The sequence below is a fragment of the Ischnura elegans genome, chromosome 8, assembly GCF_921293095.1.
Source record: "Ischnura elegans chromosome 8, ioIscEleg1.1, whole genome shotgun sequence".
Taxonomy (NCBI): domain Eukaryota; kingdom Metazoa; phylum Arthropoda; class Insecta; order Odonata; family Coenagrionidae; genus Ischnura; species Ischnura elegans.
The window spans coordinates 55664300-55692220 of NC_060253.1; positions in this window are offsets into that span (position 1 = coordinate 55664300).

Below are 27921 nucleotides of genomic sequence, written 5' to 3' on the forward strand. Positions count from 1 at the left end.
TTGGAAATTTAAAGAAATTGGAAGTTTTAGTGGGGGACTTAAGTTTGAAAATCGTGTTGCTTAAATGTGTTAGTATTCGTTACGGTACCTAAAATTTTAAAAATTAAGCACTAGATTAATTAGGAACTATTACGGTTTAGGGGGTTTACATTTAGCAAACGTGTGGGTTAAATTTACGTGTTAGTACGCGTTATGGTACCAAATATTTTAGAAAATAAGCACAAGGTTTCAGGGGCGCAGCTAAGAATTAAGGCTAGGGGGGTTTTTGGGCGCAACTAATTATTGGGGGAACTGAGGGGTATGGAGTACCCACCAGTATAAGTGGGAGGTGCGGGGGCCCTCCCAAGAAAATGTTTGAGATAAATGGTTCAAAATGGTGAGTTTTACAGCTGTATGAATATTTTGATGTTTTATTTGTTAGTCATACGACCCCCCTAATATTAATTACAAAATTTGTCACATTAAAATATTTTTTTTTAATTCTCTATGCTTTGGGGGGGGGGGGGGTTAATCCCCTAAGCCCCCCTTGCTGTGTAATTACTAGGTTTATTAGGCACTTTAAAGTTTAGGGGGATTTAAATTTGAAAATCGTGTGGATATCATATCGATTGCTAAGTTCTAACAACACGTATCTCAAATTCGGCCGGTTTGAGACAGGTATCTTAAACAAAGTGTTGTGACATTTAAAAAATTGAGCAAAATACAACTCTTTTTTTGCAAATGTATGCTTTCGATTTTTATTAATTTTTTGTTTTCACTTTCAATGTACAATTAAAAATATAAATAATTTCTTTTGCTCTCCTGAAAAGTTGCTATTTTTGAGATACGTGTTGTTAGAACTTAGCCATCGATATACATGTTAGTATGCGTTCCGGTACCAACATTTTTAGGAATAAAGTACTGCCATTGGGTAGTTTCCCGGCTCATATCACTGGAGAGAGAGGTGGAAAAGGTGAGAGAACAATCCCAAGTCTGGTAAAAATGGAATGGAGATGACCGTGAAAAAAAATGAAAGAGACAGAAACGAGTCTGAGCACGGAATGGGTTGGAGCGAAAAAATATATAAGCGAGAAGGGAGGAAATGAGCCTGCAGCAGGAGAGCTGGTTGGGTTGGGTGGCAATACGCACGTACATGCATTTACGAGAAAGAGCGAAGAGAAAGGGGAGGAGGAGCGTGCACGGAGAGCTTCGCGCAACGAGGGTGCAAGTACCTACAATAAAAAAAGATGAGGAATTAAAACAAGCGTGCGTGGAAATGCTGGGAGATGAACATTAAAAAAGGTAGTAGGGGGACAGAAATGATAATTACAAGAGAGATGAAAGTACCACACCTTCATGCGTAATTTTTTTGCCCTTTTTCGGAGTAAAAAAAATCGAGAGTAAAAAAAAATTGAGTCACGAAATGCGTGGGAGTGGCATGAGTGAATGGGGACGTTATGAATGGGCCTCTCGGATGGGGTTTCGGGGGATTGGGGCGGGGGTGGGGCGGGGGGGGGGGGAGAGAGAATGCATTTCCTGCCACTGTCTGCACTCCCAAAAAAACACGTCGGTCTGAGTGATTTTTTGCCGGAATTTTCAGCGTGCATTCCTGGCGGAAAAAAACGCTCTTTACCCTCCGTCGCAGAATTAAACCTATTTCGACAGTGTCGCACGTTTTTCGGTTACATAATTCCTGCACAGAGAAGATATGTCGGAGCTGTAGTCACCGTTTTGTATATAGAGACAGTTTTACCCACGTAGATGCAATAGTTATGCTAAATATGAGAGAAAATCCTAAGTGCTCATTTTTTAAACATTTTTTGAAATTCACGATTTATTTGCTGAAACGTCCTTGAATCCTTAATTAATCTGGCTTCCATAAGGAAACAAAACGTGATTTAAAAAATCTTAGCCCAGATTCGCATTCAACACGAAAAATAAATCTAATATCACCAAGCAACGTCTCTAGAACGAAATACATGTTGGGGAATGTAATCGATAAATGTTCCCACACGTCATTAATTAATGGCCCGGCATGCATCAGGCATCATATCAAAATGGAAGTTATTTACCTCTAAAGGCCGTATCACACTAGCGACTGCGGCCGGCGCTGCGGCTGCGACCGCGACTGCGACTGGCCCGTCGACCAATCAGAGCGAGGCAGTCGACGCTGCGACTGCGACTCCGAAGAATAGCCGACCAGCTATTCTTCTGAGTCGCAGTCGCAGCCAATCAGAGAGCTCCATTTCAATCTCGCGCGTTTGCGGCAGACGTGTTTGTTTGTTTTGGTTACCGTAGCGAGGGAAGTTCAAGAAGGTTATAAGATAACGCTGAGATAATTTCGGATTTTTAAAGTGAAGATGGAAGCCCAGTATATTGGATATTGCACCCGAGTACACAGGTGAATGAAAATGAAGTACGTTTTAACATATTTTAAGAACATTTTCAACAATTGCTGCTCTCTATCTATTCTTTGGGCTTTCGTAAACAAACAAGCCACAAGCAGAAACGTTCATACGTGCGCATGCGCGATCGTGGCGTCGGCCGCAATGTGTGATGGGGTGTAGTCGCAGTCGCGGTCGCAGCGGCGGTCGCAGTCGCTAGTGTGATACGGCCTTAAGTATGTTGATTGATAGGTACAAAGAATTTCAATAAACCCGATGGTTTCAGGCATAACTTTGCGAAAATCTATCCTAAACAATTAACAAGTGCCATACTTTTTAATTGTTTACAAAGAATTTCCATTAAAATATTTACTCTGACCCAGAAAAGAATCAAATTGCTGATACATTTGTATTGGTTTTTACAAAATAACCATTCATTCTCATAGATATTGGTGCGATAGATGAATAATACGTCATTTTCATGAAAAATTCTCGATATATTAATCATACTGTGCTTTTTCGGCTGGCAGATACAGAGGGTAAGGCATTTGTTTAATCTGTATTCCTGGATATCAAATTTGAAAAACCAATTTTTTCAGGGACAACCCGCATGCTCTTCAGGGAGCGCCTACGTATGAAAGCAAAGAAAAACTGTTGATTAGCGCAAAAAATACGTCATATTGATGAAAAAGTGATAAAATGGTCACTATACTGCATTCATGATTTATAATTAAACATTATTAAACAACTGATCATCAGGACGAGGTTCTTTATTTATTACATGAATAGATATTCGGAAAGAAAAATTATTTTCAGGTAAATAGATGACTTGTACACACCGTAAGTGAATGAAATTATAAGAAACTTCAGCCATTTAGCTATTCAAAGAAATAATTCACCATCCGTGTTAGAAATGAAATTACTTTTATAACGCAAGAAAATGAAACCCTTTCACCGGCAACCTAAGCCCTGATGGAATCTTACAACAAAACAAATATTTTAAAAACCTTCTCCAGTAATATACAAATGTGAAAAATTTCACGGTGGTTGATTGCAATTATCAATTTCTTTGTTTATTGGTAATTGCAAATACTGCACTTCTCCAAGAATTGGCCTTAAATTCTCCGCATTATTCTAAAAGTGATGGGATAGCGCTAAAGGAAGTATGGAAAATAAAAGTATAGAACTTTGTTAGCTTCACTTGCATATTTAAGTATGCATGACTCGGGTTTCATAATATAGTTACATCTTCCGCTGTTCGATCACTAGGCCGGCCCTTATTTTTCAAATTTGAGATGAGTGCGGGCGATGCGGAGTTGCGCCCTGCGAGTTGGATCGCATTACAACGGATGATATCTCATATACCCTTAGAGATAGGTCAAAACAAACATAAATTCGGCCCAAAAGTGCTTTACTTTCATGTTTTTCATCAGGATAGTGCCTTTTCAGCCCCAAAATCTCAATTGATGGTCCTCAGTACCAAGGGCCCTTGGGGTACGGGTTCCCGTAATTTTAAAGTAACCAAACTTTAGCATGTGAATATAAACCTTAATTGGATCACTTTTGAGGCAAGGAAAGCATAACTATTCTTAAATCTGAAAAATAAGGGCCGGCCTACTGATCATGCATTCATCTCCTTATATAACAAATCGGGTGCGACAGAATGGACATCTAATTATATCGGAGAGGACATCTGTTGACAAAAGGACTACAGATAAAAGGCCAAAATTCCATCCCATAGAAGGCTGATTTCTGTTGTCACTTCGGTCGCATTTTAATCGGTTTTCAAAAATGTCCGCGGCGTGGTGATGAGTGCAATGCGATCGAGTTTTTTTACTATATTTTCCTGAACAATACTTTTTATTGCGAGGAATAGCATAGAGCTTTCATGAATTTTATAGATCACATCGTCATGTACAAGGGCTTACCCAGGATCAAAGCTAGAGGAGGACAAACCGTGATCGTTCTAGTTGTGACATGGAAAAGGTTGTGAAACCAAATTTTCAAGGAAATTACAAAAGCGCATCATTAGTTTTTAAAATTATTTGCTCGTAAAAATTTTTTTATTTTAAATACATGTTTTATACTTATATCACTTTTCCTGGAGTTAAGAAAATTTGTTCAAACATTTTGTTTTGAACTAAACATACTTTTGATTCAAGGGGGGGGGGGGGGACATTTGCCCCCTCCTGCCCTCCGCTGGATATGCCCATGATCTTGTTTGTAATTTTTGGTTAAAACCGCTGATTATACCTTATTTCCTCGTTAAACTCGGATCAATTTCTCCGTCAGCGACGCGAGTAGCGAGTTTTGTAAACCCATTTCAATGCGCCGTTGTTGGCAACACATTTAGAGGCCGGCTCTTTTGTAATAGTCGTGTCCGTTGAGCTCGGAATGCCATTTTTGGGTTGCGCCTTCGCCATTCTTTTTTTTTAATGTTTCTGTTCCTTAAAAGAGGGCGTGGTGTATAAGGGCCGCGTGGTTGAGTGCAGTCCTATCTGTCAGTGGTATTAAGGTGGGTCGTTTTATCTTTTAGTGGGTAATGTGGTACGATATTTCGGTTTGTGGTATAGTGTGGTTAGTATAGCGTGATATTCAGTCTATTCTTAAACTGAATTAAGATTCATGTGTCGAAGAAGATTTTACGCACACTCTTTCTCGTGATTGATCCGGCAGATAATGCCAATCGACATCGTGCTGTCAACAATATCGGTTTGTGCCTATTTAAAGATACAAGTGAACCTAACGAGGTTTTGGAAATAAAGAAATTAAAATTTGTAAGGTTCACTATTATTTTAATATGGGCCCAACCGGGGTTTCATAACGTGGTTATATCATCAGGTGACTGATCTTGCATGCATCATATATTTATATACACATATGACAGTGTTTTTCACTTTAGCGTTAGCTCTCGTCTCCTCACCCGCTTTAACCCCGCCCTCCCCTCGCTGGTCAGATAACCTATCCTCACAGGAAAAACCCTCGTCCCAAATCAAGGCTGCCCCTTCCCCCCATTCCATTCCGTGCTTAACCCCCACCCCCGCCCTCTCAACCAGTCCTTTCCGTTCCGATAGATGTCCTCACTGTCATATGTGTGAATAAATATATGATGCATGCAAGATCAGTCACCTTACGATGTAACCACGTTACGAAACCCCGGTCGTGCCCATATTAAAATAATAATGAACCTTACAAAGTTTTATTTCTTTATTTCCAATATGGAGAGGTTTCACAAAGTAAAGCCTGAATTTATCAGTTATAACAAGGTTTTATTCTTTTATTTTCCGCAATGGAAAAGGTTTCATATTGTTAAGCCTAAAGTTAACAGATAAGGGAAGTAATAACTTGTGAAAGTAATGATACGTTTCCTGGTAACGCCAACCAATTCAGCCGAATTAATTGAAGGATTTTAGCCTTCACTTTCATAGCCCTTTCTCTACTCAGAGCTTAGTTTCTCCTTCTTTCCCCCACTAAATGAAACTTCCCTTTTATTTTTTGCTCTCCTTACAACGATCACTCTAACTTCCTCTCGAGGGTAATCCTCGAAGTTCCAGTATTTCACTAATCCCAGAGACTTCATGCTTTCAACGCACAGGGAAATGTTCTGCCCTTCGTGAAAGTCCAGTAATATGGAAATTTACACGCAGCTCTTTCGGCAAAGTTTTAACGCTTTGAAACATTTCTGATTTTCAGATTATTTGCTGAACTTCTTCTCGTGTGTACCTTTTTAGGCTTTTCTATAATGAAATCTCACCAACCGCATGTAAAAAGTATTTAAATCAAAACGTATCAAAGTTTTGCCTCATTTCATTGGCATACTAAATTATTTTATGTTTCTAGCAGGGATGTTTCATTATTCATATTTCCATTTACTAATTACAGTTTGTGAAAATATACTAGGCAGTTGTTTGATCATAATACCAACCAAAATAATACTTAACTGATCATTCATATGACTAAAATTTTATTATTTACGATAACAACTTTGATACTACCTCAGAAATAGCCACCTACATTACAGAAGATAATTATTAGAGATGAAACTATATCACAACTTCGATAGATACAAAATAGATGTATTTTTATTTTATTTTGCTTTTGGGAATTACAGTCAAATCCATTTTCACTGCAATCAAAATTAAGACATAAGATGCTTTGAGCACCTTTAACGACAAACTTATCAATTTTGAATCGGCGGTTACGTGCGATTCAAAGCAAATTTGAGATAAAACTAAATACGAGCGATATATTTGCGAAGTTTCATACTTGGATGACGAAAAAAGTTTTGAAAATATAGTCATCGCTAGATGCAAACACAAAATTACAGGGACGATGAAATATTTGGATTGACGATTCCAATCCATTGCATCTTGGTGCGGAGTCACAAGAGAAGCTTTCTCCCAGGTCAAGCCAAATTCGATTTTCCCTTATTACTAAAAACCATTGTAAAAATGAAGCAATCACTAATAAATTTCCGTGCGGGGTAATTTGAACAATATCTATGCATCTGTGTGATTTATTGCTAACAAAATCATGTTCAATTCAATACTTTGTAATCTGACCTGTTCATTGGAGTAGTGACTTTCATCTTCGAAATGAAAGGCGAGAGGAAACTTTTTCTTGAATGCAAAACCGCTAATCTGATGTGTTGAAAAGAGGCATAGAATCATGAATTCTTCCACAAGTGAATACAACAAAGAAGAGACTCATTGCGTTAGCTCTTCAACGTTGTGACGAGATAATACGGGAGTATGTTTTCAGTGGGAAGAGAGAAAAACTTTTTTTTATAAAAATAATTACCTCACGAGAAAAAAAGTCGTCTTTATATTGCGAGCGTGTTAAAATACAGCTGGAATGGTAGTGCGTTCGATGCGTGACGTATCAATAAAGGCTGAGAGCGTTCAAGAAAGCACGCCCAGATAAGAGCTCTCCAAATTCGTTTCAAGAGATTGAAACCATACAAACGAATGGCTTATTAACAAGCTACGCATATTTTAATCATCATTTCCCTCTTGAGCCGGGTCGGGTATGACAAGGAAGATATTCTATATATAAAAAAAACAAAGGAAGAGAAGGAAGGCACTTAGCACAGATCAACTGACACAAACATTTTATTCTGATATAAATGTAATATCTCATCGCGATTGATCAAGAACCAAGACCCATTCGAGCGTGTTCGTTAAAATAATACAACTCAACAGAAATAAAATATTTTGAACACTATCTGATTTTCCAAGTCAAGGAGTGATAAAATTATACGAAAATTAATGCCAATATTCGTGAAAAAAATAAAGCATGAGAATGCGTAATCATCATTCTAGATGCGAATACGGCGATTTATAGGTGTACCAACTATATGCGGTGGTTCTATGTACAATAATATACATGAAAAAATCACTAACGCGATTACTATTAAATTATGTTGATTTCCGTATCGATGGTGGTAATACAAACGTATATCAACACAAATACGCTTAATTTAATAATATCAAATACGACAGAATATTGAGAAAACATTTGTCACATAATCGGAGGCTACTCAGCCTCAAATGAGCATGCTATACATTTACGAGTGAATAATGATTATAATCATCCGTAAGGCGAAAATATACCAGTATTTGGCGGCCCAAATTTTCAAAAACAAGGAAAGATAAAAAATATATGGTTACCATGAGTCATATTATCTGGAGAGGGGGGCACAACGGCCTGACAATCAAACGGTTTTCTCATATTCACATTAAAAACAACTAACAAAAATAACTCAACGAAATATAGTCAATTTTAATACAAAAGCTATTAGTAAAAAAATATCAATAAGTTACATGCATAATAATGACAGTCTTCGAGCTCATTTCCTACATGGGCGATTTTTTTTCGAACGATGACCAGCGAATGACCATTGAACTTCCCTTTTCACTTGAGCTCAAGGCGTAAAAAGTAAGGTTCCGTAATACACCAAGAAAAACGAACGTTATGACATTGTTAAAAAATTTATTCATTATTATTAACAATCTAGTCTATTTTTCAGCGTCTGGGTGGGGGGCACGTGTCATAAAGATTTCTCCGTTTTTAATGTATTTGGTTAAAGATTAATTCCCTATTGTCAATTTTATTACAAATGAAAACAAAAATTGGAATTTTTGTGGGGGGAACTTACGTTTGAAAATCGTTTGGATTGAGTGTGTTAGTATTCTATCCGCTATCTTAAATTTTAGAGAATAAGCACAAGGTTTATTTGGCACTATTAAGGTTTAGGGGGAATATACATTTCAAAAACGTGTGGATTAAATTTTAGTGTTACTATGCGTTATGGAACCTAATATTTTAGAAAATAAGCCCAAGGTTTCAGGGGCGCAGCTAGGAATTAAGTCTAAGGGGGTTTGGGCGCAACTAATGCTTAGGGGTCTGGGGGGTATGGAATACCCGCCAGGGTAAGCGGATTTATTTAAGATAAAGTATTTGTTCCGGTACCTAAAATTTTAGGAATTCAGCACTAGGTTTATTAGGCACTATTAAGGTTTAGGGGAGTTTACATTTGAAAATCGTGTGGGTTAAATTTAGGTGTTAGTATGCGTTCTGGTACCCAATATTTTAGAAAATAATGACAGGGCTTCAGGGGCGCATGTAGGAATTAAGTCTTGGGAAATTTTAGGCGCAGCTTATTGGAAGGTCTGGGGGGTATGAAATACCCGCTAGGGTAAGCGGGTGGTGCGGGGGCCCTCCCCCAGGAAATATTAAGCCAGATCGTTCAAAATTGTGAGTTTTACAGCTGCGTGAATAGTTTTATGTTTTATTTGTAAGTAACCTGTCCCCCTCATTAAGGTACAAAATTTTTTACAATAAAATATTGAAATCCCCGCCCTCCTAAATCCAAAGGTATGGCTGAGGTGGTAGGGTCGGAGGAACAGAATAGAAGTGCCGAAAAAAGAGAGTAGTCGAGGTGAACAATGAGGCCCTGGGAGGTGCGTCTCGTCCGGGTGGTAGGTGAGACTTGAGGCGAGCTCCGTGTAAGAGAGAGGGTTTCGGATTGGCCAATAAGTTCGGAAGAAAAGAACGCGCGAAGGAGGTCTTACACATTGGGGGAGTTGAGGGATTGAGATGGCGGTCGAGTGGGATCTGAGAAAGGAGAGAAAAAAACTGCACACAGTCCTTTTCTCCGAGAATAAAGGACGAAAAAAGGGGGATGAGGAGAATAGGAAGAAGAGGGGGGAAAGAGAGAGTAGAGAGGAAGTGGAGGGAGACACTTAAAGAGAGGCGAAGAGAAAGGGTAAAGTGGAGGAGAAAGGGAAGTCGAGTACTGTGGGAAGTTGGGTGGCAAAAGCATTTTAAAAGAAATAAAAAATAGAAAATAACGGAGAAATGAGACGAACGAGATGCGAGGTTGCCAAGCGTAAGCAAACTCGAAGTTACAACGAAAGGAGAGCGGGCATAACAGTGAATTAAGAGCGCCATTCATGACATATAGAATTTTTCACTCACTTCACCAATGGTCAGATATTACACAAGACTAATTCAAACGTTTTTTTAAAGAGAAATGTGACAAACGAGATGCGATGTTACCAAGCGTAAGCAAACTCGAAGTTACAACGAAAGGGAAGCGGGTATAACACTGAGTTAAGAGTGCCATTCATGGCATATAGAATTTTTCACTCACTTCACCAACGGTCAAATATTACGCAAGACTGGTTCAAGCGTTTTTTTAACAGAAATGTGACAAACGAGATACGATGTTGCCAAGCTTAAGCAAACTTTAAGATACATTGAAAGGGAAGCGTGTATGACACCGAGTTAAAGGCACCATTCATGACGAAGAGCATTTTTCACTCAATAAGGTAACGGTCAAATCTTACGTAAGACTAATTAATCATTTTTTCCCAATCCGAAAGAAATAACCGATTTTTGCTCTCAGAGTTGCGACGTGACCTTTGAATTTAATTTTTTTGTTAAACCATAACTTTACATAGCTTCAAAAAATGATAAAAGAAAATAACGGAGAAATATGACGAGCGGGATGCGTCGTTGCCGAATTTCAGCGAAGTTGAAGGCAAAGTGAAAGGGAAGCGGGAATAACGCCGGGTTATGAGTGCCATTCATGGCATATAGCATTTTTTGCCTACTAAGCCGACGGTCAAATATTACGCCAGACAAATTTAAAAGTTTTCTTTGTCCAATCCGAAAGATAAGAACAGGTTTTAGGTCACAGAGTTGTTAGGTATTTGTTATGCCATAACTTTACATTGCTTTTTAAAATAAAATAGCTTAAAAATAATACGAACTAGATGCGACGTTGCCAAACTTCAGCATACTCGAAGGTATAATGAAAGGTAAGCGTGAATAACACCGAGTTAAGTGCGACATTCGTGACGTATTACACTAAGCCAACGGTCAAATATTATGCAAGACAAATTCAAAAGTTTTTTTTCCGAATCCCGAAAGGTAAGAACAGGTTTGAAATCTCAGAGTAACTAATTTTGACCTTAGAATTTGTTTTTTCGGTAGACCATAATTTACATTGCTTTTTAAATAAATAATGAAAGAAAATAACTCATAAATAGACGAGCGATATGCGACGATAACAAACTCGAAGATATAATGAAAAGAAAGTGTGTATGACACCGAGTTAAGAATGCCATTCATGACTTATAGCATTTGTCACATACTCAGCCAACGATCAAATCTTACGCAAGACTAATTTAAAAGTTTTTTTTTTTTTAATTCGAAGGAAAGAATTTCTACAACATCTCAGAGTTGCGACGTAGAAAATTACTTTTGAATTTAATGTTTTATGTAGTGCCATAACTTTACATCATTTCCAGAAAATTATGGAGAAATGAGACATATTGACACATTGATAATTTTATAATAGCAAACAAGAATTTAAATGGCACAAACTTAAAAAAATGCCTCAATTGATGCCATTTCTCCGTTTTAGTTGTTCTTAGTAATCAGGACCGATAAAACAAAAAATAAGATTGCAGAAGTATGGCTGGTTATGACTAGTTGAATCTGTGCATAAATGATTTTTATTTCAAAAATAATAAACATTTCTAATGGTATTCTCAGAAATATTAAATGTAGACTAACTTATTTAAAAGAATAGAAAGCCATTAGGAATCGGAAACGGAAGATGATTCCTTGGACGGAAAGGAGTTTTATTGAAATTAGTGGTTACATGTCTAAGTCAGTGGTGCACGTCTGTGTTCATATTCCACGGAGAAAAACTTGATGTTTAATAATGTTACATAAATGAGATTTCTAACTTTTTATATTTTCAATTTTAGATATGTAAGTTAAGTTTTAAGTTAATTTTTAAGTTTTCATACAAGCTTTTTTAAAAATAAGTGAGTATGTTCATCTGCGGGTGTGCATAGATAATTCACTGGACGAATCAGAGCCGGATTGTAAATATGTAGTGTTTGCGTGCTACTAAGTGAGTATGCGCGGGCCTGTTCATTTTCTACGTAGATTGACTGGTCTGATTGTCATGCTTAACATATTGTTTCAATCAATATTTTTAAGCCATAAGTATGTACACTCCTAAAAGGTGAGCATTAAGATGTATGTTATACTATCGGAAAATAATTTGTTTGGAATGGTTGAAAATAAAAAATAGTAATAAAATTATGTAAGTTATTTTTAAAAATACATAAAATTATTAATTCGATCGTCTAAAAACTTTGCAATTTATTTCAAGAGAAAATGATTTTCAAAATCAGTTTCATATTCATAATCTAGCATCATGAAAAATATTCCCCCATTTTTACTGGCAATTATTAATAATTCCTGCCTTTTTTTATCAAAAAATCCACTGTTGTAAGAAAAAAAATAATTTTTCTTCATTTTCAATATCATATTCAAAATTAGCAACCTTGAAAACTATTATAATCAAGATTTCGACCAGATTACATGATATTTACTTATTATGACCACCTTTTAAGCATTTGGTGCAACTGTGCGACGTTTCGATGTCCGACTCGGCCATTAGACATCGAAACGTCGGCAGTAATGCAGTTCCTGACCCGGTGGCGATCCCGAGAACTCTTCACGCAGTCTATTCACAAGAAATCACTAAAATTTCTTCACTAATTGTATGTCAAATCGTTTCCGTTTCCCATTCAGCAACGTTAAAAAAAATAGTACACCCACTTTCCCCTCTATGGAGGCAGCTAAGGATAACCTCGGGCTGCGTATGTATGAATGAACCGTTCCCTCCGCAGCAATCCCTTCCCTGTCCCAACATCCCCTCCATCGGCGCGGAACATGCGAATCCATGCCATTATCGATCAGTGGTGGTGAGGAGGAGGGTCTCACCAAACAACGTTCACTCCCAACTCCCCCCTTTCTTTTCCGCCACCTCAACTTCAACACCACCCTCCTCTTACGCCAGTCGACCTACGGCTGTCCGTGACATTAAACCTCCCTTCCCCAAATCCGTCCTGCGCTACGCCTCAAGGTCCAAATCCCCACCAACCTACCCCTACCTCCTCTCTCTTTTCTATCCCAACCTTCCCAGAAAATCTAAACCTATCCTCTAATAGGGTAGTTTCCTTCATCAAAGAAAACGAAAGGCATTGATTGCGATTCGTTATCCACCATTAGTGTATTCATAATATACAAATTATTTGGATTTAGAAATACCGGTTTAGACGAATGGTAAGGGTCAATTTTATCCTCATTTGTAAAAGGCCAGATTGCCGCCCATGCGATGCCACTCCACGTGACTTCACAGGGATCTAGTTTATATACGAGTAGATAGGAGTTTTACATCATCTGAGGTTACCAATGCATACATGAGGCACAGGGCTCAGGGAAACATGTCTTAATAATCACCTATTAAAACTGCCTAAGGTCGGAAAGTTTTATTCGTTTGATAAGGTATTAATAATCTTTATTTATGGTAATCTGCTACCTGTTAGCATCCTGTTTCGTATCAGCGCTCAGAGCCTCGCCCCAAGGTCACCTCAGTTGCGGCAGCGGGAACCAGAACGACGTCACACGGAGTTTTTCCCGGCATTCATACTTAGCCGTCGCGTTTTCGCGCGCTCGAAATTTTTCACTTTTCATTTAATCGCGAAAAATAGATATCGTCATTTAAAAGTCTAAAAGCGTGAAATACGTACTCCAGGAGTAATAATCTTTTGATTTAGGGAATAAAAAAATAATAGGAAAACACCCTATTCCCTCATACAGTGATAATATACGTCGTAAACAAATATATGTATATCTATGTATGTATAAAAAGAGGATGTCTGTTTGTCTGTCCGCTATGCGTTTCCATACGGCCACACAGATTGCGACCAAAGTAAGTACAAATGGTAATCGTAGTGGAGGGCAAGAACAGAAACGAAATGTCTCGCATAAAAGATTTGACACAGTTTATGAAGTATGAAAAAGAAAGGAAATACTTTGATGCGAAAACATTAGCTTCTGGAAGAATTGAGAGATTAGCTTCATTTAAAAAATCTTAGAATTTTTTGTGACGTTTTTGGCAAACTAGCGTTGTTTAAGTATGCTTTTATAATTTCATACCGTTTTTAAAATACGTATTGAACGGAATATTTCAGGTCAAAAAGATAAATAGAGAAAACTTATTATAAACTGATATTTTACTAGCTTAATCTATACCGGAGGAGATAACCCGTTTGAAAGCTAATAAGAAAGATATTTACAATATATAATAATAAAAAACCTTAAAAACATCTAATTAATCAAATGCAACCCTTTGTTCTGAATTTGACGTTTTGCATGCTTGTGATGTGATGGTTTAAATCAACTTCGATAGATGAACCATTTCGCAAAAATGCTAATATATCGGTTAAGAATAAAAAAAACGAAAAATAATGTTTTCCGCCTCTTAGTTCTTGGAAAATATTATAATTTTTAAATCAAGCCTTGGGCAGTTTTTAGCCAAATAAAAACCATATTGATATCAATTAGCAGTCAATAGTGCCTATTTTCACTAAAACTGGTGAAGAACGGTTTCCCACAATAGTTACAGTGAATTTATCAAAGCTGATTTTCGAGCACAACAACACTGATCTCTACGCGTTCAATATAACAAATACGATTTAGAGATGAGGCAAAATTTCAAGCATGTATTTCAACTGAAGAAAGTATATTGTAAATTCTCAAATGAAACTTAACTATTGGCCATCGTAGTAGGAAAAAAATGAACATTCAATTTGGCCAGTATTAAAATAAATAGCCATCCGGTGATAGATATTAGGATTCGTAGTATAAGTATCCTGAGCTATATGCAACTCTCCGTTTATATCACCATTTTGGGTTGCGTGCATTCAGTTAGTATTAACTCCTCGGGATCGCCAAGTCCCGGCTCGAACCTTGCAATATTGAAAATTAACTAAATCATCCACATTCACGAGGTGCTGTAAAAGCCACCACCAGGGTGTGTGGCACTGGGTGATTCCACACCAGGCATGCACCATTCGTCCAAGCCTTAATCAGACACGTTTATACAAGTAGACACATTCATTCACATTTCACATAATTTCTTTCAAGGCGTAAAAATATAGGAAAAAAAGTGTTATTTTCTTTAAAGTATTATAATTTACTTCCACAAGTAAAACGCTGCATTCACATTGAAATAAAGTATTCAACAATTCAAAACGTTATCGTAAAGGAAATTATATTTTCGTATACAGCTGTCCATTTGCAGTTTTTTTCATGGAAATCGTTATTTGATACAGTAACAACCTTCTAAAATCTTAAAGTAAAGGTTAGATTTTTTCTTAAATCTCAGAAATTGACAATATTTGACCTTGAAAGTCCGGATGCTCATCAGTTTAAATAAGTCATGAGGTAGTAATTAAGTATTAATTAATGAGTAGATTTTTTAAAGAAACCATTGCAGAAAGTCATTTTGAACGAGGTTGTCTCAGGAATGAATTCGTGGAATTTGCTAGTCACCGTGAAATTAAGGACTTCACAGCTATAAATGAACGGTACAGTACTTGTGAGTTAGAAATACATCTTGAAAAGTGCACGAAGATGAATTTTTGGGAAGAGAATTCCTTTTCTAAGGAGAACTTGAAAAGCTAACAGGATCCGACTATTGATTGCCGAAATTGGAGAATTACTTACGGGCCACAATTACTCGAAATCTCTCGTGTGGTAAGCAATTACGCAACGTATCCGGGAAAGCCAACCGTAAACTGAGATTCGTGAAAATAATTCTAGATAATGCCATAGGAAGGTGAAAGATATATGCTACCTGTGTCTAATAAGACCTCAATTGGAGAATGGTGAAAGCGAGTGGGCCGTGGGGCCATAATGAGATCGGACTGATACATGAAATCAATAGAGTACTGCCAGATTCATGAGGTGTTTGTTACGATAAAAAGTGCTACGTTTCCGATGTGTTAGGCGAGGCATTATGGGAATTTTTACAGGAGCATATATCAAAGTATAGATTAAATTCATTTCCTAAATTTGGAGATTATTTTTCAGGCGACGTAAAACATATCCTTCGCTAATTGTCGTACTATGGTAGACGTGACCACGAGAATGAAATAAAGGAAATACACTAAAATAGAAATATTTAAAATATCTTTCTTTCCTCGTACTAACAACTATATCTACGGTGTCACAATTAGTAACATTAATGGTGTCACTCACGAGGATGACTCATAGCGTATGATTATTATTCCATTGTATTAACCTTGCATGGATCTGCTATAGGAATTACAAACAATTGCCAAGTTTTGCCTTCGCATGACTGCATTTTCTTCTTATCACGCACAATATTTTTATGACTTTGTGATGTGGACATTATCTTACATTCTGAATACTAGAGATCGGTAACCCCCTGTCATACACTCTGCAGGTCTAAACAAACACATACTTACATATCTTTTTTAACGTGTTTGAGGTATGCTAAAGCTATAAATGGCCTGCATTCATAGATTATAAATTTTGTGCATCGATTGAAGTCATGCTAAGGCCTCAAGTTATGGCAATTAGGTTAGTAAGTTGATATATATGTAGTAGTAATGCAGAGATACACATTGGAAATCCTGCCTCATTAATCCTACGCAGATTTATTTATCAACTGATCCTTGAAAAAAATCTACACTAATCTCTTTTAAACAAAAGCCAACAAAAAATATTCAAGTAATCAGACAAAAGACGTTTCGGAGGATTCCGACTCTGATCTTAAGTATGCCTAATTTGTGAAATACAATGCTCCCTTCTCTCCAACGGCTCCACAGGATTGCCCCCGTGTGGGGAGGGGGAAAACTTTCCATTCAATCCCAACGGAATGTCGTCACGTAATGCCTAAGATGCCATTAGCTGATTATAAAGCCTGTTCCCAAAGTCTAAGGGATAACGACTTTATGTAAGGAGAGGGAGGGGGAGTGTCAGCTCGGGCGACATCTACCGATCCATTTCCACTTCCTTATCCTCCCTCCGTTTTCATCGTATTATCTAGGCCCTCGTCCTTGAAATCCCCTAGTCTCCTCCACCTACAAGTTAACTCTTCCCTTTCCGACTCTTTCCTATTCCAAGAGAAAGGTTCTAGTTTGTTCTTTTCCGTCTCATTCTGATCTGACTCAAACTATCCTTGTCCATGCGCAAATTGAAGATTGCCAGCGAACACCCCAGCTAGTACAGCCTTTCCAGTATCATTTAATTCATTAGAGCATTATTGGAAAACTACCCAAAAGGCATGAGCGTAATAATAAGTAGGTATTTTAGAAACTCGATATTAAACAGGGTTATTTTTAAATGAAGTTTTTATCCTCAACCACTGGTGGTTTTCGCCAGCATTAGGACTAATAAATAGGTTAGTTGTCTGACAGTGTACCTTGTTAACTTAATTAATACTTAAAGCATGTTTCTGAATTTTCCTAGTGTTTCCAACAATATGCTTTGATTTTTCTAGCCTGATACACTGATTATCTTCATAGGTAGGATATAGATTAATCCCATGGTTTATGTGTCATACGGCCTCGGTGGGGGCGGGGTAAAGGCTTCGCCTGTCAAACAAGAGGTCGCGGGTTCGAGTCCCGCCTGGGTAAATTTCCCTTATCCAGGGTATGGTTGTTCGTGCACGTGTAATTGTTGAAATTTTTATCACATCCCGATGTAAAAGGCTAATGTGTGCTGTTTTCAGTGGAATTGAAATAAATAAATACACAAAGTACATGTTGCGAGGAGCATGTAATTGGGAGTATATTTTTATCATGTAGTACACGTTGGTGATGACTCACCTCCTTCCATACATTTCCATTAAACCAAACACACCAAACTACTGCAATTGGCTCTCCTCTCCTCTGTGATCCAAGAATGCCAGCGAGCACCCCAGGAAGTACAGCATTTCCAGTTTCTGGAACCGTGTACTTCCTTCCTGTTTGTTTCTGCACTTTCTTATCATTTCTACCAGCACGGTTTGCCTGTTCTAGCTCCATAGGCAGATTGCCTTCATACGTAGGATAGAGATTAATCCCACATGTTGTGTGTCATATGTAGCGTACATGTTGCGAGGTGAATATCAGTGGGAGTAAAGTATAATCCTATGGCGCATGTTGGCGATGTTTCAATCCCCGCCAAACACCTCTGTAGGTGGCTTGCAGGTTAGTTAATCGATATAGATTTATTTATTTATTATCAAATTCCCCGTAAACAGCACACAACGGCCTTTTACAACGAGGGTTTCCAACATTAACAAAGTACAACACAAAAATTCATGCCCTGGAAAGGGATCACCTACCCAGGCGGGATTCGACCTTAGGTTTGGCAGGCGAGGACTTTACCCCACCGCCACCGAGGCCGGCGTATGTAGTAGGTAGTAATGCAGAGATACACACTGGAAATCCTGCCTCATTAATAACATCCTACAAAATATGCTTGCTCTCATCGATATTGCCATCCTTGTTTTTTTTCTTACGCTAAGTAGGGTACAGAAGCCGTCGATCAATCAAAATTGCTTTTTATTGTGATAGTTATTTTTTATTTCGTAAGTATAAAACAAGGGGAATTTTCATGACTAACCGTGCGTTTTTCATTTCATTTTTGAAAACTTGACGATATCAACTTTCCATCCTATCTGTTCTTTACAGTAAAGAGCCTTCCATGGTAACTTGACAAAAAAGAAGACTAAAAATTAAAAAGATTTTTTAAAACTCTCCTTTCCCAAAAATAGCGTTGAACGCACTAAAAAGGAAATAATTAGCTCTTTCACCCAAGCTTTATTCTTCGAGTGACGAAAAGTTTATTTCTTACGGTGTAATTCATTTTATAATGTTTTCATAGAATACGTGTTTTTATACTTATTTTAAATCCCTTCTTTTTTGTTAAAATATAAATGTAAATTTTAAGTTAATTCTAATCCATGAATATACTATTTTCACAATTTCATTTTTAAAAGTGGAGCCCATACCTACTACCTATCAAAAACTTCCTCCAATAACCTGCGAAACAGCAAAGCTGAAAGATGCCTATGGTAAACTTGTATACAACATTTACAAGCATAAGGAAAACAACCATTTTTCTGGGATAAGAACCCATAATCTTCTGACCGTCAGGAAGATGTGCTGAGCGTGGCACCAGAATGAAATAAATACAACTTATCTTAAATCCGAGCGATAAATTCAAATAATAAATGTCGAAAAAGGTGGGTCAAACTCCTTCTGACGACCTAGGATTAGTATGAGAATGCATTGCGATTAGGTTTTGACCTTTGCAGAAAATTTAAAGCCAATCCGACTATGGGGAGTGGGTAAAGATGACGAATGCACGTATGTTATAAATGAAATAGAAAACTCTCAATAGCTTTGAGTATAAAAGTAGCCATGGAAAAAACATTAATGGGTCGTTGTTGAGTTTGACGAAAAATAGAGACAACGGAAATTACAGAATTTTGTGCGTTTAAAGATTAAGAGGAAAAATAAATAAAAAGAGTAAATAAACTGTAAGTATTGACCAGAAAATTAATTCTACCGCTCAGTGGCGTAACTAGGAATATGTTTTGGGGGGGGGTTTGGAGGAGGAGGAGAGGACGAGGAGGGATAGTGGGGGCTACCCTCCCCCAGGAAAAGGGGAGTTCAGGAACGATTTTGAAAAAAAAAACATCCTTGAAACTGCATTTACCATCTTTTTGGCACTTAAAATTTAACTTAAAACAGATTCAGTTATTATATATCAAATCCAGACAAGATTTTTAAATAATTTTTTGATTTCCCTGAGGTTTTGGGGGGGATAAATCCCCTCATCTCCCATAATTACACCACCGCTATAGCTGTATTACGATAAAGAATCAATTACAATATTCAATTGATGAAACAAACGAAGAAAGTTGAGAAAAAGCTTGCGTAAAAACCCATACAAACCTTCAAGTCTCAAGGTTTGTGCGGATTAGACATGGACGATTTGGAGAATTCCAGATTTCGTCTACTCGCTGGCATGCTCGGATTAGTCGATGGCCAAAGGACGTGTGACTCAACCTTCAGGGATAACGGCTTTCTGCAAAGGGAGATGGCGTGTCAGCTTGGGTGACATCTACGGATCCATTACCAGTTCCTCAACCTTCCGCCGTCTTTCATCGCATTAGCTAGCCCCTCATCCTTGAAACCTCCTCCATTTCCGACCTGCTACCTCTCTCCTTTCCGACTTTCTCTTATTCCAAGAGAAAGGTTCCAGTTTGTTCCTTGCCGTTTTCTTTAGAGACGCGGAAAACTTCTCACATAGTCACCCACGTCGATCAACTCCGAATGCGTAAATATCTTCTGTCGCTCGCTCAACTCTTGTTTCACTCGAGCGTTGTTTTCTTAACTTATTCACCCTGAGATGGTTCCCAAAGTTTTTTAAAAATTCTAACCAAGAGAGAACAAGACCTTTCAAAGAATAACGTTCACGGAAGAAATTATCGATGAGGGAAATGGTTATATAAACCCTAATATCTATGTTCTTGCTACTACTTTTTTCTGCTTGTTACAGGGCATTCCATTATAATTATTTTTGTAGCTTTGTAGAACAAAGTTTTTTTTTAATTTCCCTTAAGAATACGCTTTTTATTTTTCACAGCTCGTTGAGCGACTGATTGATTCATCAGGGGAGGATGCTCAAAAATTGCATCATATTCTAACTTCAATCTTTTATGAGGCCTTCAAATTGTAAGATAATCAACTTGAAATATACCGACCATTCCCTCTTTTTTTTTTGAACACCGGAACTTTTAGCAATTTTTTTTACATCATTTCGTCCTAGGCCCTCCATCTGTCCATCTCTATCGCGCATAAGAATTTCATTATCCACATAAAACACCATAAAATCACACTAAGAAATTTTGTGACCTTTAAAGTTATTAACACCATTCTTCTGATAATTTTACTTTAATTTCATTGCACTCCTATCAAAACTTTAGCTTGCATATTCCTTGACTTTAATTTTACCACGAAGGTAATGATCTTTATGTTTTAAAATACAAGAGGCATCAATAAGCGTAAATTTTCACATCATCACTAATCACGTCTACTTTGCGAATTAACTAGCATTTATAATCCAGACAAGAGTCGATAAATACATAAATAAACATAATATTTTAGTTGGATAAAATCTTTTCCCACGAAAACATACCGTACTTTTGGAGAATGAATATTCCGATAGAAAAAAACCTACTCGTGAGAAGGAGTAATAAATGCAAGGTTAATTAGATGCTCTACTTATTGTGTTTTTGGAAGTTGATCTTCTGGCTGGATGAAAATCAATTAGTAACATTGATCCCAAAAAGGATATTCTCAGTTTTAACAGATTCGCAATAAACTCTGATACTTAAATCAACAACCAAAAATAAACAACAAAGTACATGGTAGATCAGATAAGAGAAGGTAGAAACGTAACACAAGGTAGTACTTCTTTGTCCAAGTAAGAGAAACATTGAAATGGCACACATAAAACAAAATATTGAAAGATGTATTAAAAACAAATATTTTTGGTACCTGCTATTGATTCATCCAAATCAGGAAAAACCTTTTACGCAGATTTCTTATGACTCTGTGTTTCCATTTATGATCAAGGATGTAGTCAGGTCGGCCACGTGCCATTACCCAAGAAGGAAAGGGCGAAGCGAAAAAAAAAAGAAATAATAAAGAAGATGAAAGTTTAAGATGAGTTGGCATGAGGCGCTATTAAAGATAGATAGGTGTGTGAAACCATTAATTTTACTTAGCGTAAGACCGCTGTAACGTAACTATCACCAGGGAGCCATACCGGGAGAGAAGTAGGAACCGGGATAAGGACTCGAGAATCATCCATCAATATGCTTGACACTCGTCTGAGATTGTTGTTGAAGAGATTTTTTTACTTGGCCATTATTTTTGGCTCGACAAGTGTACTCCCTCAGGAAAACAAAATTACTAAAGGAGATGTGTCACGCCTTCGGGGCTGGATACTAGAGCAGAGCGCAAGTCAACTTTGATAGGTTTGACATTCATGAAAACTTAATTTTCAGCTCAAGTCAACTTAAAGACGCAAGTGCAGTGAAATTTTTTGAACGGATGGTCATCACCCCGATGGATAAACTGACAAAATGATTATCGCCCACAAAGAGAAATAAATGCAAAAACGCTTTTTTCCTCTTACAGTAGTAATTAAACGGGTTCAAAATCAGTATTCTTATTACATTAACCGATAAAATACAATAATCCTGGTATCCTTTATTTATTTTCCAGATTTTATGAAGTCATACGAAAGTCATTCAATAATTCCCTTGAATTCCCGAGAGATCTCACACTTACTTTCAAAAATGTATTTATAATACTAAAATAGCATTCTCATTTTAAATTTATTTGTACGTAACACTTGTGATTAGTCAGCTGTTCAGGTCTCAGCGTTATCCATCCCTTAATTTAATTTTACTTGTCGACTGAAGTAAACAAATTACATTTGTTTATAAAAATGGGTAAAATCAATCTTCGTGCGATGATCAAACACTTGTTTCTGAAAGGATCAACCGCGAAAGAAATCAAATCAAAGCTGAATCAAATTCATGGATGATCTGTTCCTGTGTTTGCAACTAATTACAATTGGGAAAATGAATTTCAACGTTGCCATAAATCAAAAAACATTTAACATCGTTCCGGATGCCCCGTGGAAGTGTCTGCCCCCGATATAGTTGAAAAAATCCACAATTTGGTGATAGTTAAGTGATTGACGAATCAAACTGCGCGATATCGTTGAGACCACATACAAATCACAAGACACAATCGCTTTAATTTTGCACGAAAAATTGGAAGTGAAAAAAAATCTCAGCGAGATAAGTGCCCCGTTTGCTCACAATGGAGAATAAACGCAATTGTGTGGTCAACTCTGGGGCTGATTTTGGCGCTTTTCCGTTGCAATCTATGGACTTTCTACGTCGATACATGACGAGTTTAAAAATATAGAATCATTACTACAGGAAAGAGACAAATAAACAGTCAAAACGATTGAATTTGAAGAAGAAATGGCTCCAAAACAAGCGAAAGTGGCGAAATGGCTCGGACCCTGTTAATTTTATAGTTGACATTGAGAAAAAAAAATAGACTTTGAAATGACATTTTTCTCCTGTTTTCCAACTTTAATTCCTGCAGTTTTGACCAAAAAAATTAATATAATGCGTACTAGCTACAAAGATAGGTCATTTATCGTCGAATGTGAACAGGGTGAATTACCGCATTTATGAATAATATCTACTTCCGGAAGCGAAAATTCTCACGGATATTTCAAGGTTTTAACTTCTTTTTGCACTCTGTTACTGAAAAAATTCATTGAATTTTGTGCATTAATATGTATTGAAATCTGCACTGACTTGAGTTTTATTACAAATAATAGAGGAAAAATTGCTGTCACTACTTTTTGGGTGTAACGCTATTCACCGAGAAATGTGTCCCCTTTCACATATTCAAAATCAAAATATATTCCAACGACAAAGACACTCTTAGCTGACCTCATTTCTTGAGAAAGACTGCTTGCCACATTGGAAACGTTGCCGATCCATAATGCCATACCAAGAAAATTTTAGAATACTTATGTTTTCAAACCCTGTCGACGATAAAACGAGTTAACCGCTTACTTTCAAAACTGGTATCGCGCAATGCCCCCTGGGTGATGTGTAGTCCCTTTACGGGCAGAGATGAGACGACGAGACTTGGTAACAAAAGAATTCCCAGGAGTGCAGTCCCAAGATACGGGAGCGAGGAAAAAAGCTGAGTCTCGAGCAAGGCGACTCCATTAAAGGAGGCCCAAGAACATGGCGGCTAAGCGTTATACTTTTGCCGTTTCCCGCGCATTTTATTTAGCAGCGCGCAGCACCACTAGGCTGCGGTATCTCCATGGGGACTGCATACATGAGGCCCAATTCCCACCCATAGAACAGTGATTTCTGTTGCCACTTCGATGACATTTTAATAGGTTCACAAAAATTTCCGCGGCACTGTTATAAATATAGTGCGATCCCTTTTTCCATTTTTTGCTGTATATTGTTTGTAATTGCAAGGAATGGCATGGAAAAGTTATGACTTTGATACATCACAATCATCATGTATATAAATTTCGATTGATACCCCTAATTAAACCTTATTTCCCCGTGAAACTCGGATGACTTCGTTCGTCAGCGAAACGAGTGGCGACTTTTGTAAACCCATTTAAATGCGCGGTGGGTGACAACACATTTAGAGGACGACTCCTCTTTTGTAATATTCGTGGCGCGCTTTTTATTTGGCGGCGCCACTAGCAGCAGTATCTCGTACAGAGTGACTTTCGCAATTGACCAAGGTGGAAATGGTCTTTATCAGTTGAAAATCATCTCACATGCATTAAATGTGTAGTTTATATGATTTATTAGCCCAGTTACGTATGACGACCGTATATTTTCTAGTGAAAAGCGGATATATGTGACTGGTGACGCCACGAGCGGAGATTTTGGGATAGCGGTTGGATTTAAGAATCCTATAATGCATTCGTGGTATCATAAAAGAGGGTAGAACGTGGGGATTAAAAAAAGAAAGTCCACGTAAAAATGCAGGCCTCATATTGTGGGATCTCGGCGATTTTCGTCTTGTCCAGTACCAGCCGGCATACGCCTCACTCAATCGCCGTATTCCTTGACGAGCACTAATGACTCGCGGCCACAGATCTCGAAATCCTTCCTTATATGTACACCAAGGATGAAATTGAAACAATCATTTGGCTTAGCCGGGATTCGAACACGGACCTCCCGATATCCGGTCAGGTATGCTATCAGTTACACCACCAAACCATCTCATTCAAAGAGGAATCTCAGACTGGGTTTACTAAAGATGTCGACGTCTCGAGTCATAGTGTGAGACAGAGGTTGAGCTTACGAAGCCAATGACCACGAATAAAACCTCTAAATAGCTATTGCGCGACGGACACTTTCCAAAGCACTGTATGACTTTGTACGCAGTCACGCGAACAGGAGCAAAGTAATGTACACAAAGGATGGAATTCGCTACGAAAAAAATTATTTAACTAAGCCAGGATTCGAACCCGGATCTCCCGAATATTGGCCCTGAGAAAAATCCTTGTAAGCTGCACTACCCGCTCTCAAAGGTAAACAGAAACACTGCAAGCATTCATGGAAACATGCACGATTAAGTAAGCGTAGTCATTGGTTTTAGTTAACGTCACAGTCGCCGAAGGACCCAAATCGCCGCAGGACTACCCGGAATGACGAAGGGAAGATTTTTCGGTGCACTGTCAATGAAAAATAGAAGGACTTGCTCCGCGATTCGTTGAAGTCAAAATTCGCTATGACGCTAACGAAGTTATTGTTGGTAACGAAAACGTCGATTAATGCTCGGCGTGAAAAGAACATTTCAAGACTCGGTCCACAGGTGTTGACGTCTCAAGTAAACACTGTGCCAGAAGAGACGAAGGTCGGGCTTACTAAGCCACTTTCGGAGAATAAACCCCTCATAGTCGTTTCTCCGCAACGGAATTTCTCCAAACCACTGCATAGAACAAGTGACTTTGTACGCAGTCACGCGCACAGGAGGAAAGTTATGTACACCGAGGATGAAGTTGCCATGAACAAAGCATTCCTGAATCCCTGAAGACTATGTGCATTATACCACATCAATAAACCTTTTGGTAAATTTAACACTCAATTTTCTCCCTCCTTGGCGACTGCATGAATTGTGGTTAGGAAATCCGTCTTTCCTCCTATTTTCTTCTGCCTGGCACAGGAAGCGATAAACTTTAATATATAACCTCATACTATTTTACCGGGACTAGCCACGGTAGTAACTTCACGGACAACTTCTAGCCGGGATTCGAACCCGGATCAGCCGATTTCCGGTCAGGTATGGTGCCAGTTACACCATAACCCGTCTTCTTCCAAGGCGAATCTCATAGTGGGTTATCCAAACTAGGTTGTATTGTGTGTTTTCTTCCTCGGGTCTCATACCGGGTAAGGTCCTCCGTATCTCCTTCCGACGCGACGTTTCGATGTGCAGCTCGCCCATTATCCTCAGGGATTCAGGAATCCAAGTTTTTCCTAAATCCTGGATTTCATGGATTCCTGAATCCCTGAAGACGATATGCATTAGACCACATCAATAAACCTTGTAGTAAATTTAAAACTCAATTTTTCCCTCCTTGGCGACTGCATGAACTGTGGTTTAGGAAATTCTTCTTTCCTCCTATTTTCCTCTGCCTGGCACAAAAAGCGATAAACTATAATATATAACATCATACTAGTATACCGGGACTAGCCGCGGTGGTAACTTCAGGGAGTTACCGGAAACATAAAAATGTGCGGTATTCAACACAGGAAAAATCAATCGCCTTTTCCAGGATTCGAACCCGGACACCTCGATTTCCGCCAGAGTGCTTTAGCCGAGAAGTCAGCCCCGATAAGTGAAGATATTTTAGCCGAAAAGCCCTTAAGCTGGGAAGTGGAATTCGAGAGATCCGGGTTCGAATCCCGGTCAAGGCGAATGATTTTTCCAAAGCAGAATTTCGCACTACATAAACTCGTCCAGTTGCGCCGAATATCAGCTTAAAACGCCACTAACTTCCACGTCGGGAATCTTGACAGTCCTCCTCGATGTGAAAGTTCGGAGAACTTTAACTCTTATTAGATCCTCGCAAAAGAGATGATAAATATCCACAGTACGGTCTAATTGGATATCCACTTAAATCCGCACGTATTGCGAAGGAATAATGCGAGCGGAGGATGTCCGACGAGTACTAAGAGCTCATCATTAACGGAAGACAGCGGTACCGAGCGCAAATGCGTCGATAACGAGCCATCAGACTTTGAACTTGTCCGTGACAAAATAGGGATCATGCAAAGAGAGACTCTAGTTAACGATAACAGTTTCTCTCGCCATAGTAAGGAAGAAGGCGTGACTTAGGACCAGGGCCGGACTTTCCTATGGGCTAAGCTTCACGATCAAGAGGGTCCCACATTCAAATTGTTAGCAAAATCAAGATCACACTTTTAAAAATAGTGAAAACTAAAACATAAAGCACAAAACAAGGGGAAGTGTGACTAGTAACGTTAAAATGGATTTATTAAGATTATCGAATTTGGCTCATGGGATCTCTTTGTTTACATGTGCAATATTGCACCAAAGTGTAGTTCATAGGTTCACTGATTGCTATGGCAAATATTGGTTAGTACCAATCACAACATTCTTCATTTAACATAATAATGTAAATCATAGTAATGATGTATTAACTATCTCTCATGCAACTTATAAACTTATAAATGGGAGGTGAAAGGTACTAGGATAAGTGGAATTGCCTAGGGCTTCTTTTTATCGAAATCCGGCCCTGTTTAGGACCTACCAAGTAGAATACATTGTCAAAAGCAAAATAAAAATAAGTAACAGGAAGAAATGGTCACCAGGTGAGAATTAAACTGAAGCATAGGACTACAGAATAAAACTGAATCATAGCACAGCAACAGATAAATATAAAAATAATAAGTTGCATTGATTCCTGATGCAGAAAATGTAAAAAAAAAATAATTTACAGGCTTTTTTAAATCCAATGGAAGCTTTAAATGGCCTCTAATAAATTTCTGTGGCGAGGATACCATCCCAGAATTTATACTATGCTTATTTATTTTTAACATAACTATATACTATATTTCTTCCTTTATTTAAATATAAGAGTTTTTCTTTCCGTACTCATCAGTTTTGTCTTAAATTGGGTATTATTATAGCATAGTTAACAACACATGTGCGCTGAAGATAAAAGCTCGATGGCAGCAGCGTCTGGGGGTATATTTTGCGGCGCGCGCTGGCGACCAAGCCAATTACCTCTACCGTGTGAAGTGGCCACAAACGATGAAAAAATTAGTTCCAAGAATTAACGAGTGCAAAAAAAGATCAAATATTGATTGTGCATCCTAGTAAGGAGTACATTCTAGAAGATCCACGATTTTAAAATCAGCAGAATTGGCATCCATGCCGCGACTTTTTTTCCGGTAACAAAGTGGCGCGCCGCGGCGCTTCTGTTGAGGAAGGGAAGAATGGAAACGAAATCGGAGAGTTTCGATTAGGAATGCGAAACGAAAGAGGAGAGAAAG